Genomic DNA, 13287 nt, shown 5'->3' with positions numbered 1-13287 from the left:
GAATGATTGTGCATTAGAGCCTCTCTCCTTCATGTTAAGCTGAGCTAAAATTTACAAAATTCATATTTTTGATCACAACAGGCACACAGTTACAGATTTAATATCTTACAAGTCAGATGTGATCGATTACACCACGACTTCTTGTTCCTACAGTTTAATTGCCGTAGTTAACGTTCAGAATTTCCACTGCAGGGAATAGGTCAATATATTAAAGCACTTGTTCAATCTAGTTCGTACTTAATGTACTGACCAAGCATTTGCGGTTCAGTCTCACAACAAGTATATTTTAAAATGATGTATGATGTACGCCACATCAGTATAGCAAATAAGGAAGAAGCATGGATTGCCTTTTTCTGCCCAGACCTTCTCCTGGATGGCAGATTGCTGCTGAGATCTATTGCCACAGGCACCAGACACCCTCTTGTATCTCAGTAAATTGGCTATTCTTCATGTGTGCGCTTAGGCAGCGATTGCCGCCAATAATTTGAGCGTGGAGGGCATCATAGCAGAGCTGAATCCTGTCCACACCTGACATTCACACACATGCATCCATCTTTCAGCCATCGGGGCAGATTTGACTCTTTCCTTGCTCAGTGGCTTAAAGAGCAATTGTAACACCCTAACTCCTGCACTGGCTCAGTGCAGTTCCTCAGCGCACACACGGGAAATAAACCTATGACCATCTGGTCTGTATGGCTTAATTTTTACACTGGACGTTGCATTTATCAATTAAGCCATTGGAGAAATGGGAAGAAATATTTCTGAACATTGCATTCATTAAATGGCACATAAACATTGCGCAAAGTTAGTGCACTGCTCAGCATCCACCCTGTCTAATTTGTCTTTCAGGCCGAAGTTGAAGATAGAGTTAAAAGACCACTAACATCTGGAGAAGGATCATTACTAGTAATCGTAAGCCTCTCTGTTAATGCACCCCATGAGAAAGAAGCCTGCATATTTCTGCAAACTGTTCCCAGAAAGAACCAATTTCCTGACTTCCATGTGGTGTCAATAACACAGGCATGAGATGGATCGGTGCTTATGAAATATTAAATCTGCTTGCAAGGACCAGCTACAATCAAATTCAGACCACCTGTGAGAAAAAGGTTTGTGGTAGGTATCATTTAAAAACGCTGACACACACGGTACCTTGAATGACATGACCGAGTCAACTTACTTCAGCTCAGCAAATCCGCCAGCAATTGTAGGAAGAAAATCATGATGTTGCTGATTTCACTGCAGCTGTGAGAGGGGAAAGTGAACTCGATTTTTAGGATCGTGTGGGGGTGATTCTCCGGTCGTCGGTAAATTTACAGACCTTGTCGAGCGAGAACATCGTATTCTTTGCTGTTCTGTAAATTTACGGACCTTGGCGGTGTGAGTTTATAATGGGATTTCACGTTACACACCCGCACTGTGCCGTAAATTTACCGACGACCGACAAATCACCCCTTAGTGTCATTGATGGCCAAAGGTCTTGCTGTTAATCAACAAAATGAATTTGTACTTCATGGCATTCAAATTGGATCATTCAGGAGAGCGCCAAGAGAAACAAAGAAATAGAGGGTTTAAAGTTTTAGAAAACTGAATCAATTCACATATTGATATTGGAACCAGTAAACCTAACAAATGTGTGTGTGTTGCAATACAGCAATACGTGTGGCCCTCGGATTATTAAAAGCATGCCAAAACATTCTGTAAAATATTGTAAACGAGTGTTTAACGTATGGGTTCTTTCCCATGTTAATGTAGGGTTTTATGACTGAATTGTATTTTCAATTGTTTATTTAAGAAAACCGTGTAACATCTGGACGCCGTTCTGAAGTTTTGACATTAAATTGCTTGAAACTGTAAACGTCAAGAATTTCAATGCAACCACCAAAGTATAAAGTTAGCTTATAAAACAGATGAATCACATTCCAATACTAAAGGAGAGAAGTGTGTCTCTTAACACTTGCCTCTGGTTGGGAAACTGACATGGGTAAAATTCTATCACTAAACCGTTATTTTTTTTTGTATATATAAAAAAACAACCGTAGCTCTAAGCCTGGCCTACAACTGAGATGAAATAAAGAATAACATCACAGTTATTATAGTCACGACGAGCAGAAGAGGGGGGGAAAAAAAAGTAGTGAACGGTGTCAGTGTAACAAAGGGCTTTTTTTTCAGGGGAGCAGGTGCATTGCAATGTGTTAACATTTTCATTTGACAAGGATTGTATAAGTGATGTGAAGTTGATGCACTTGACAGAATGTTGATGGTTTATGGCAGTACTCCAGAATAAATGGCATTTTTGCTTTGAAGCTTCAATCAGCAGGAGCACAGCCCAAGCCAAGTAAAGAGCAACTAAATCTGGTTACAGTAAACCTTATATTCATTTGAAGGCTTATTGCCAAACTCCACTTCACCAGAACGACCACATAGAATTTTGCCCAGGACAACCAAATAATTTAAAAGTAGATGAGGCTGGAAGACATGATGAGGACAAATGCAATTTACTCAAAATTAACGTCTCTTTTAATTTTGAAATTTAGCGGGGAAGAGATTTATTAGGAGTCTGGCTTTAATTTTATGGAACCTGTTGCTTTTTTACACTTGGCCACTGGATGGCAGGATTTTTGCTTTGGCAATAGTGTTTAACTCATTTGATATCCACGACTTTCAATCTGTGCATTGAAGATAGAGGTCGGAAACCTGGTCTCCAGGACCATGTGGGACTTGGGTTCAGCGAGGAGGAAGACTTGGAAACTTTTACACCCAGAGCCTTCACTTTGATCTCAAGAGCTTAAATGCTGCTCTCACTTTCTCAAGACAATTTCATTCGTACTCTCTCCATTAGAAAACATTCTTCCAAAAATATAATCCCCCATTTTTCTCCTCCTTTTTCTGTGTTCCTCTCCCGAGGAGTACAGGTCCACTGACGTCTCCAGCCTTTTGACGTCAAATGACAAAGAGTTAACGGTGGCCTTGACTAACCCCAAATTTTGCACATTTTGCGGTCATATAATAATAGATGTCTCAAAGCGCTTCACAGGATATACTGCAAAATGGTGTTGACTGTTTTTTTTTGTGAGCAATGCGGCAGCCAATTGTGCACAGCCTTGGTCCCACAAACAGCCATCGAGCAAGTGACCATATGTGGGTTGCAGCATTTTCTCTGTGTTCAATTTGTTGCTCAAAGAACATTTCAGCTTGTGGATTTCCAACAACAGAGCCAGATATGCTTTCTTCATACATCAAGAGATACACAGGATGACTCCCTACAACAGTCTTTCCCACTTGGCAGAACCGGCACCAAATGTCAACTAATTCAGGGAAAGCATGCTGTACATGATGTACCTAGTAACATCATCCCCTCGGTAAAGTGGAAAAACGTCTCCTTACCTTCATGTCACCTTATGAGCCAAGCAATAATGTTTTCCCAGTTTATAATTTCTACCAGCCCCCTTTTGCCCATGTTTCTTGTCATCAAACGCGTGTATTATAAATCCACCCTTCTATCCCACAACTTAACTGTATGATTAACAACAACAGTTCATCTGTTCTCTCCTGGAATTTTCCATCAATGAAAAAGTCGAACAGCAGTTTAAAATCAGTTGTAAGGCATTACAATTTGGTCTAAATTATGATATTAACAAGCTGGAAGTCAAACTTTGGTGATTCTCGATTCTCTGTGTTTTTCAAATTGAACCATCTGAAGTTTGCAAACTGAAAGTCCCAAATAATGTCTCAAATCCAGTTTATGACAATTGCATTTTAAACCACATTGTCTTTAATTCATCCATAACCTGTCAGTTTGATTTTATTGATAGATCCCTTTATGACCTTGGCAAAAGCAGTGCTGCACCGTAGCCACAAAAAACACATAAGGGTTGGCGGTTTGAATGCCGGTCAATGCTGGGTTAGCTGATCTCAGCCAGGGTGAAGGTTGGGACACTAGCACTTTTTGGGCTAAAACAGAGGAAAATCAGGCAATATTTCCATTTCTCAGAAGTACCTCCTGCTGGAAATCCTGTGTGTTTTTGTGGGTAGAAAACAGTAAGAACAGGATCAGGCTCCTGTGAATTCCTTTCTCTCCAAGTTGAATAGATGTCACTCTGACTGTCCACGTTCACTCCCCCCACCCCACCTCCTGCCACCACATGCACACACACAATATTTTTTTCTGCTTAACCTGTCAGGTATCTGTTCTAAGCAATGAATAGTCTGTATTTTAACAGAGAACACCATAAACTAATGTTTCCAGAAGCTGCAATTTAACTGTAATCCCAATAAGGTGAGGGGAAACGATACTGATGTCTTCATTACTCTTTAGGGACATTGAGATTGCAACAATTAATGACTTTGGGATTTACAGTTTATTTTACTATTGCACCAGTAACCTGAAATAGATTTTTTTTCCGCATCCATTGGTTGTTGGTGACTGAGGTTATACTTCTAGGATTTGATTTGAAACGTGCTGCTTAATCTCCTTTGCATTTTCCTCACTTTCAAATTGAGTGAACCACATTGAAAATATTCTTACCACCCGATAGGCAGTTTAAGGTGATGGAGCTATTATCATTGTACAGGTTTAACCTTCTACCTAGATACTCTGAAAGGCTGAGCTTTGACGCTGTTGGGATACACATTGGCAGAAAAGCACTTCACAGAATATACAGTGCAAACTTACATTTATGTAGCACCTGTCATGTCAGGAAGACTGTAAAGTGTAATGACTGTGTATTTTGCAGCAAACGCAGAGGCCAATTTGCATGTAGCAATGTCTCCTTAACAACTATGAAATGAACGATCAATTTTATTTGGGGGATTGTTGGCTCAAACACGGGAGAAACCCGCTTCTCTTTTCGAATAATACCATGAGATCTTTAAGGATCCTTCATGACTTGTTTATTTATTTCCAATATAATCAATCTCATTGATTCAGTCACATACATGTTTTAATCATTCACTGCTTACTATTTTTTCTTACATGCGGTTAAAATAGAATTACTATGTGGAATACAGTACTGAATTCTTATTACAGTTCATTTATTTGGCACTGTTTGATTTCTTCAAGGTGAGTTTTATTTATTCTGAACTTTTATATGATTGAAATATTGTTTTTGAAGGAGAGGGAGGACTTTTTTTTATTAATTTAGGCAGATACAGCAGAACTCCATTAGTCCTGTAGCTCAGTGGTAAGAGCACTCGCCTCGCAAGCGAGAGACCTGAGTTCAATACCCAGCAAGGCGAAACCTTAGGCACGTTTCTTTACTTCACATGCCTGATAATAATCCCTCAAGAGAAAAACAATAATAAATTTGGCCACTCAATCCACGACTGTTTGTGTGACATTGCTGTGCGCAATTGGCTGCCGCGTTTCACCCCCAAATATACAGTCAATTCACTTTACAGTGTATTCTGTGAAGCACTTTGAGACGTCTAGAAGACGTGAAAAGAATTATATCAAAAGCAAGGACTGTTATTATTTATGTATTAACAAAAGTGATGAAATTACAACCTCTATCTGGTTTGTTTTAATTTGCATGGTTTATACATTTAGACCAGCAGAGGACAGAGTAACAACCTATGCAAGAGAGAGGATGCCCTCTACTGGCTTACAAGTTTAAAATTGAACAAAACATGAAAACATTTTTTAAAATTTTAGTATGAAATAAGACGAGCTTCATTGGAACAGTTATTTGCATTCCGAGAAGCAGTTTTTTAATATAAAATTCTGTTTTGCCTTTTTAAACTGTGATTTGATTAGTCAACCTTACCTTTCTGCCCTTAAAATGATAAAAACTCTGAGCAGGTTGTATTCTACGTTGGAAATTTTCTTCCCTCTTCCCCGTGGACTCGTAATTCCCCAGGCACTCTTCAGTAACTGTCCGAGTGGCCATTTGCCATATGTGAGCCTCAGTAGTAAAGTGCTGACAAACTGTTCAACCTCAGAAGGAATCACAGCTGAGTCTGAGTATGATTTGTAATGACAACTGCACACCTGCATTTTCATTGGGGTCATTGATTTGCAGTCAAACAGTGGGATGGATCCCTGACTGATTCTGTTTCCCTCTCTCTACTCTAGCATCAAAACTAGTACCTTCCAGGCCCATATGGCTCAGTTATCCAGAGTGATAGGGGGCGGAGGTACAGGATAAAGCTCAATTTAAGCAATTCAAGATGGTAAACAACTACTTTTGGAAAGAAGAGCTCATGTAACATAATGGGGCATAATGAATGACTAAGAATTTCTGCAACTACTAGATCTTTTTTGAATCGGGGTTATTTTCCCCACTATATCACTTACACATGTTTGCAATCTGACCTAAGTAATAAAGATGAATTCCTAACTCTTTTTCCCTTGCACGTTGTGCTTACCGGAAATCTCACAGCATGCCATTACTTCTGACTTGTGTCAATTTATGTTTGAAGTCTTCCTTTGCTTATTATTTGAATATGTTTTTATAATAAATCTGAAGTATTTGCTGAACTGTACCTGTTACTGTTACATTTCATGTGTTTTCTATTCACAGAATGCTACACAGATGTGACATTTATTGATTACATTAGAAATTTTGTTCCAACTTATATAATGTGTAGGGATAATAGCAACTAGCTGTATACTTGAACTTTACATGTATTCCACATGAACAAAAGGATGCTTGAAACTCTCTTCTCCCATTGCTCCTTAAGTAAAATTAGCTTGTTTTTTTGGTCAGCCTTCAAGACAGTGTCCAGGCTGTAGTTGGTGTCCACCATGACCCTGAGGTACCGATAAGAGTCAACATATGGGACTGATGCCCCTTGTATCTTCCAATCAATTCCCTCGATGTTTTCTCTTGGGCGGTGCAGAACCATGATTCCATTCTGTATTCTGCGATCTCAGACAGAGATCTTGTTCTTGTTCTACACATTTCTCACCAGAACTGAAGCCAGCCTGCTCCTTCCTGATCAAACCGCGTGTGATATACGTGCAGTGACTACCCGAACCACCACTTTAAGAGCCACTGTAATCAACCAGATCCCTCTGTAGTTATTTTTCTAATCTGAGATTAGCTCAATGAGTTTTTGAAACAAAAGATCTTCCCGGTCGATGAGGTGAGGAAATCCAGTGCCACTGCTTAGGGGCTTATTAAGATAACATCATTGGATTAGGGTTGCTGTGTCTCTTACTATATAGCACTATATCAGCCTGGCTCAGTGGCAGCACTCTCATACCTCTGCGTCAGAAGCTTGTGGGTTCAAGCCCTATTTCAGTACTTGGAATCACATAGAGAAAGCTGACATGCCAATGCAGTGATGGGGGTGGGGGTTTGCACTGTCGGAGGTGCCGTCCTTCAGATGAGACATAAACCGAGGTCCTATCTGCCTGTAAGGTGAACATTAAAGAGCCCATGGCACTATTTGAGAAGGGAGTTTCTTCCAGTGTTCTGGCCAATAAATTCCTCCAGAATAAAAATTGGTCACTCATTCCATAGCTGTTTGTGGGACACTGCTGTGCGCAATTGGCTCCTGTGTTTCGCCCATAATATGCAGAGTCAATCCACTTTACAGTATATCTTATAAAGCGCTTTGAGATGTTGTGATGACATGATAAGGCGCTATATCAAATGCAAGGATTATTATATTAAGTGCAAGTATAAAATGTAGTAATGCTATATAAGTGCAAGTTGTTATCGTTGTATGGTTGTTGGGCATGGATTATTCTCTGTCACCCAAGTGGCCATTTCCTTATCTGTATACCTGGACAGTGAACTTTGGCCGTCCATTCTACAAGTGTCCTGTTGGTCCTGTTTTTTATGTTGGCCGGAATAATCTTTTCTTCAACATCCTCGTGGGAGCGAATAGTGGAGTGCCATGTTTTCCTCAGCAAGACCTGCAACAAGGGATAAATTAGGAATGTAAAACAGTTTTCACCAAGTTTCTCTTATGTTTTGGGGTTTCCACACTTAGTGAAATGAGGTTCTTAAATGAGGATGAAGGTCAGTACGCAACCTTTTCAGCATACTGATGATTGTTAACTAGGATTGTTTCCTCTTTAATGGATTAAACTCAGCATCAAGGTCAATGGCGGTGGACAAATGGAGGCTAAAGAGAAGTCAGGCAAGCTGAAAGATTTTCTCATCACAGAAGCTTTTGTTACCTGGAACTTTCTGGTTTTGAAGCAGCTCAATAATGCCATCATTTAAACTGAGGATCCACGTTCAATGTTGCTAATCTCTTAATGGTCTAATTTTTCTTAATCTGTAGCCATTCAACATCCTAATTCTGCCTGTTGGTTCCTGTTCCTTTATAGTTTCTCAGCAGTTCTTTAGTAAAGCCGCTGGTCTTTTAATACATCAACTCTTCAATTCTAAATACAACAAGCATGATCATAAGTCCATGTAGGGCTACAGAGGTGATCTGTAACACTGTATTGAGACCACACTATACACTGTCACCATGTTCACCACTTTCTATAATGTGAAGCGGGTTATCCCTCCCGTTTAGCACAGATTCCAGGTTCCACTGTAACCATAAAATGATGAACTCAGTGTGAGTTGAGATCATCGTCAACATACTAATTGAAAGAGAATAAGAGAATATATCGTGAGCAGAAAAGAGGAATAATCTACGAGGGGAATGGGACCGAATGGATTGCTCTTTCAAAGTGCCACTATATACATGATAGGATGAATGGTCTTCTGGTCTGTAAAAATCTATGGTTCTGTGGTTCAGTAAGTAGGCATTAAAAATAAGTTTGTGGTTGAATTGTTATTGATAAAGGGATTTCTTTACCTAAACCGCTTTGGTCAAGTGCCAACAGTGATCATCCTAATTCCAATATATGATCTTAAGCAAAGAGGTCCTATAAGTAGTAAATTCACAAGTTAATTGTGAAAGCCTTTTTTTAATTCTGCAGCTTCTGCTTATTCAACAAATCTGAGTGTGTTAAAAATGACTTATGAATAAAATTATGTATCTTTTGTATATTTAGATTTGAAGTGAACTGCTTTTGCATCTCCCTTGTATTTATCATATATGCATACTTGATGGAAACAGAAATTCAAAACTTGTTATTGTGATCTGCAATGCCCTGGGCTGGATAGGTGTGACATGGCCTGCTGGTATTACAGCAACATACACAGCAACAGTAACAACACACCATAACATACCATATAATGACATAATGGATCTCCAGTGAGTTAAAGCCCATCCCTTCTAAGTGGAGCTGTGTTGAACTTTTTTATTCTTGCATCCTTGTGTAATGCAGACCGGGATATTCAGGGAATAATAAAATAAGCTTGCATTCTACATTATACAAAGCAGAATGTGAAGGTTTTATTTCTCTTCAGAACATATAGTTGTTCAGTTTGAAATAATACAAATAATAGTTTCATTTGATACCGTGCTTTATCACAGATTACTGGAGGGCAAGATCTGTAAAGTGTGGTGTACACTGTCCAGCGCCTTGGGATGTCCTCCCAATGTGAAAGGTGCTACACAGATGTAATCTTGTTGTTGTTGTTGTTGGTCCTCTCTGAAATTGTATCAATACAATTACCAAGAGGAGAAACTCAGTGTCATTCTTAGCTCTAAAAATTTGATGTTGAATTTAAAGTTCAGGCTTTGAAAGGCGTTTGCTGCAGTTATAATAATAGTCCTTGCATTTGATATAGTGCCTTATCACATCTTGGAGACGTCTCAAAGTGCTTCACAGAATATATTGTAAAGTGAATTGACTATATATTTTGTGAGTGAAACGCGGCAGCCAATTGTGCACAGCAATTTTGTGCCATCACNAAAAAACGTTTGGCAGCAATGGGTTTCTGTTTGTTATTGAGGTTTTCGAATGCAAATAAACTAAATGGTAAAGTGTAAGCTGATAAATGTTTGAAGAGGAAGAATATAAAAGGTTTGGATGTAAAGCAGGATCTTGCAGCAGGGGATTAAAACAATTAGCTCTAGTGGATGTGCTCACATCGCTTTGGGCTGAATGAGATGTGATTCTATGAAATATTTATCAACTTTGTAAAAAAAATTACAAAAGGCATAACAAAAAGTGAAAAATTAACTTACTAGCATAAGTTGAGAATTACGAGTTGATTTGAAGAAATGAGAACAGAATTTCCTAAAGAAATTACGAAACCAGCTTTCAGAACAGGCAATGTTGTGTAAAGATAAATGACGCTAGTAGACCAGTGTGCTAGTGCACACAGTGGAAAATGGAAGTTAAAATGGAGAGACTAACTTTATGGAAAAACATTTAGCAAAAACCAGAAGAACCAAATTGCATTTTATTCATATTGATGTCAAGGCCCATTGATGTAATGATGTGAGTTTGACACATTAAATAACACAAAATGAACCCCAATTTCTTCATGAAGACCACATCCCATTGAAAGCAGTCAATGTCTTAAGATTGTCAGAAGATTGCTGGAGAAATGGATAGGAGGACTGTCAGTTGAAGTTTGCTGCAGTGCAATCAGCATTAAGATCAGAAGTGAAAGGATGAGGGAAAGAAGTAATTTTATCCCAGTCTATCAGCACTGGAAATAAAGAAGACTTGGCCAGTCTACTGCTGTTGCTTGCCACCACGGAAATGATTACTCTACATTCAGTTTTCACGTGGTTATGCTGATTTAAAAAATAGCGTAGAGTGTTGGTTGGTACACAGAGAGGTTAGCAACAGCTACTGCTGAAACTCCCCATTTCCAACCAATGGAGCCATTGTTCAATGACATGGGTAGGAGGATGTTGGCAACACTTTTGTACATTTTATGCTGAGTTGTGCTGCTAACTTAAGCAGCATCTGTGCATGAGTAGCCACTGGCGTGTGAGTGATTGAGTGTATGTAGGACCAAACTGTATGGAAATTAGTGAGTTACTGACTATGTGGGGCAGTCTGTGTTCTATATATTACAACAACAAATTGCATTTATATAGCATCTTTCACGACAGGTCATCCCAAGGTGCAGGTCACTCAATAATAATAATAATAATCCTTGCATTTGATATAGCGCTTTTCACGTCGGGAAGACGTCCCAAAGCGCTTCACAGAACACACTGTAAAGTGAATTGACTGTATATTTGTGGGCGAACGCGGCAGCCAATTGCGCACAGCAATGTCCCACAAACAGTTGTAGATTGAAAATGACCAATTTATTATTGTTTTTGGTTTTGGAGGGATTATTATTAGGCTCTGTGTGGAGTAAGGAAACTTGCCCAAGGTTTCGCCCTGACCTGCCTGGAATTGAATTCAGGTCTCTCGCTTGCAAAGCGAGTGCTCTAACCACTGAGCTACAGGACTCCACAAGAGTTTGCATCTGAGCTGGAGTTTGGATTTGAGAGAGGTGGAAGAGAGACCTAACGTGGGGCGGAAATAGGGGGGGCATATGACCAAAGGTGCGGTCAAAGAGGAAGGACTTGGTTCCTGGAGGAGGTGAGGAAAAAAGTGAAGTGAAGGGACTCCGGGATGGAGGCCCAGAGAGTGGGTGCTGATGGGTTGAAAGTCCTGCTGAGCAGAAGGAGTGGGGACATTAACCAGGAACAGTGAATGAGTGTGTGGAGCTGTGTGTGTGTGTGTGAGGGAGGGAGGGAGGGAGGGAGGGAGGGGAGCTGTGCTGTGTGAGTGAGTGAGGGAGGGGAGCAGGGTGAGTGAGTGAGTGAGTGAGTGAGTGAGGGGAGCTGTGCTGTGTGAGTGAGTGAGGGAGGGGAGCAGGGTGAGTGAGTGAGTGAGTGAGTGAGTGAGGGGAGCTGTGCTGAGTGAATGAGTGAGTGAGTGAGGGGAGCTGTGCTGTGTGAGTGAGTGAGGGAGGGAGGCTGTGCTGTGTGAGTGAGTGAGGGGAGCTGTGCTGTGTGAGTGAGTGAGGGAGGGAGGCTGTGCTGTGTGAGTGAGTGAGGGGAGCTGTGCTGTGTGAGTGAGTGAGTGAGTGAGTGAGGGGAGCTGTGCTGTGTAAGTGAGGGGAGCTGTGCTGTGTGAGTGAGTGTGTGAGTGAGGGGAGCTGTGCTGTGTGAGTGAGTGAGTGAGAGGAGCTGTGCTGTGTGAGTGAGTGAGTGAGTGAGGGGAGCTGTGCTGTGTGAGTAAGTGAGAGGAGCTGTGCTGTGTGAGTGAGTGAGTGAGGGGAGCTGTGCTGTGTGAGTGAGTGTGTGAGTGAGGGGAGCTGTGCTGTGTGAGTGAGTGTGTGAGTGAGGGGAGGTGTGCTGTGTGAGTGAGTGTGTGAGTGAGGGGAGCTGTGCTGTGTGAGTGAGTGTGTGAGTGAGGGGAGCTGTGCTGTGTGAGTGAGTGAGAGGAGCTGTGCTGTGTGAGTGAGTGTGTGAGTGAGGGGAGCTGTGCTGTGTGAGTGAGTGAGAGCTGTGCTGTGTGAGTGAGTGAGTGAGTGAGAGGAGCTGTGCTGTGTGAGTGAGTGAGAGGAGCTGTGCTGAGTGAGTGAGTGAGTGAGTGAGAGGAGCTGTGCTGTGTGAGTGAGTGAGAGGAGCTGTGCTGTGAGTGAGTGAGTGAGAGGAGCTGTGCTGTGTGAGTGAGTGAGAGGAGCTGTGCTGTGTGAGTGAGTGAGTGAGTGAGTGAGAGGAGCTGTGCTGTGAGTGAGTGAGTGAGAGGAGCTGTGCTGTGTGAGTGAGTGAGAGGAGCTGTGCTGTGTGAGTGAGTGAGTGAGAGGAGCTGTGCTGTGTGAGTGAGTGAGTGAGTGAGTGAGAGGAGCTGTGCTGTGTGAGTGAGTGAGTGAGTGAGAGGAGCTGTGCTGTGTGAGTGAGTGAGTGAGTGAGAGGAGCTGTGCTGTGTGAGTGAGTGAGTGAGTGAGAGGAGCTGTGCTGTGTGAGTGAGTGAGTGAGTGAGTGAGGGGAGCTGTGCTGTGTGAGTGAGTGAGTGAGTGAGAGGAGCTGTGCTGTGTGAGTGAGTGAGAGGAGCTGTGTGAGTGAGTGAGTGAGTGACGTGCGGGACGTTGTGACGCTGGTGCCGGGGGGGGGGCGGCGGCGGCGGTGGTGGTGGGGGTGAGAGGGGGGGAGACGGGTGACGGCCAATGGCGATGCCGCCAACGCGGATCTGATTGTGACCATCACAAGAGAGTCGGTGAGAGAGGCCGAGCGCTGTTCCTCCGCCCACCGGGAGAGAGAGAGCGAGAGCGCGCGAGAGAGAGACCGGGAGCGGGGGAGGGGTCCCATTGCTGCCGTTACCGGGAGGTTGAGGACATCCGCGCCCCTCCCCTCCCTCCCTCCCTCCGCCATCCCCGGCGGCCGGGGCGGGGCGGCCATGAGCGCTCCCAAGGCGGCGGCGGCGGCCTCGGAGCCGCCTCCAAACGTCGCCTTCCAGCACAAGGGCAGCAC

The 13287-nt window shown here is 42.3% G+C and overlaps 1 long non-coding RNA gene across 2 annotated transcripts in view; it reads left to right on the top strand.

Moving 5' to 3' along the window:
* Nucleotides 1–1320, top strand: part of LOC121849698 — a 92848-nt gene extending 91528 nt beyond the window's left edge. For both annotated transcript variants that reach the window (XR_006085303.1, XR_006085302.1), the window contains exon 4: nucleotides 850–1320. This is a non-coding gene — a long non-coding RNA (uncharacterized LOC121849698). The remainder of the gene's footprint in view (nucleotides 1–849) is intronic.
* Nucleotides 1321–13287: the final 11967 nt, after the last annotated feature.

This window comes from Callorhinchus milii, unplaced genomic scaffold (genome assembly GCF_018977255.1).
Source record: "Callorhinchus milii isolate IMCB2004 unplaced genomic scaffold, IMCB_Cmil_1.0 Scaffold9, whole genome shotgun sequence".
NCBI lineage: Eukaryota > Metazoa > Chordata > Chondrichthyes > Chimaeriformes > Callorhinchidae > Callorhinchus > Callorhinchus milii.
Note: the sequence above shows the minus strand (reverse complement) of the source record. Positions and strands in the feature narration are given on the sequence as shown.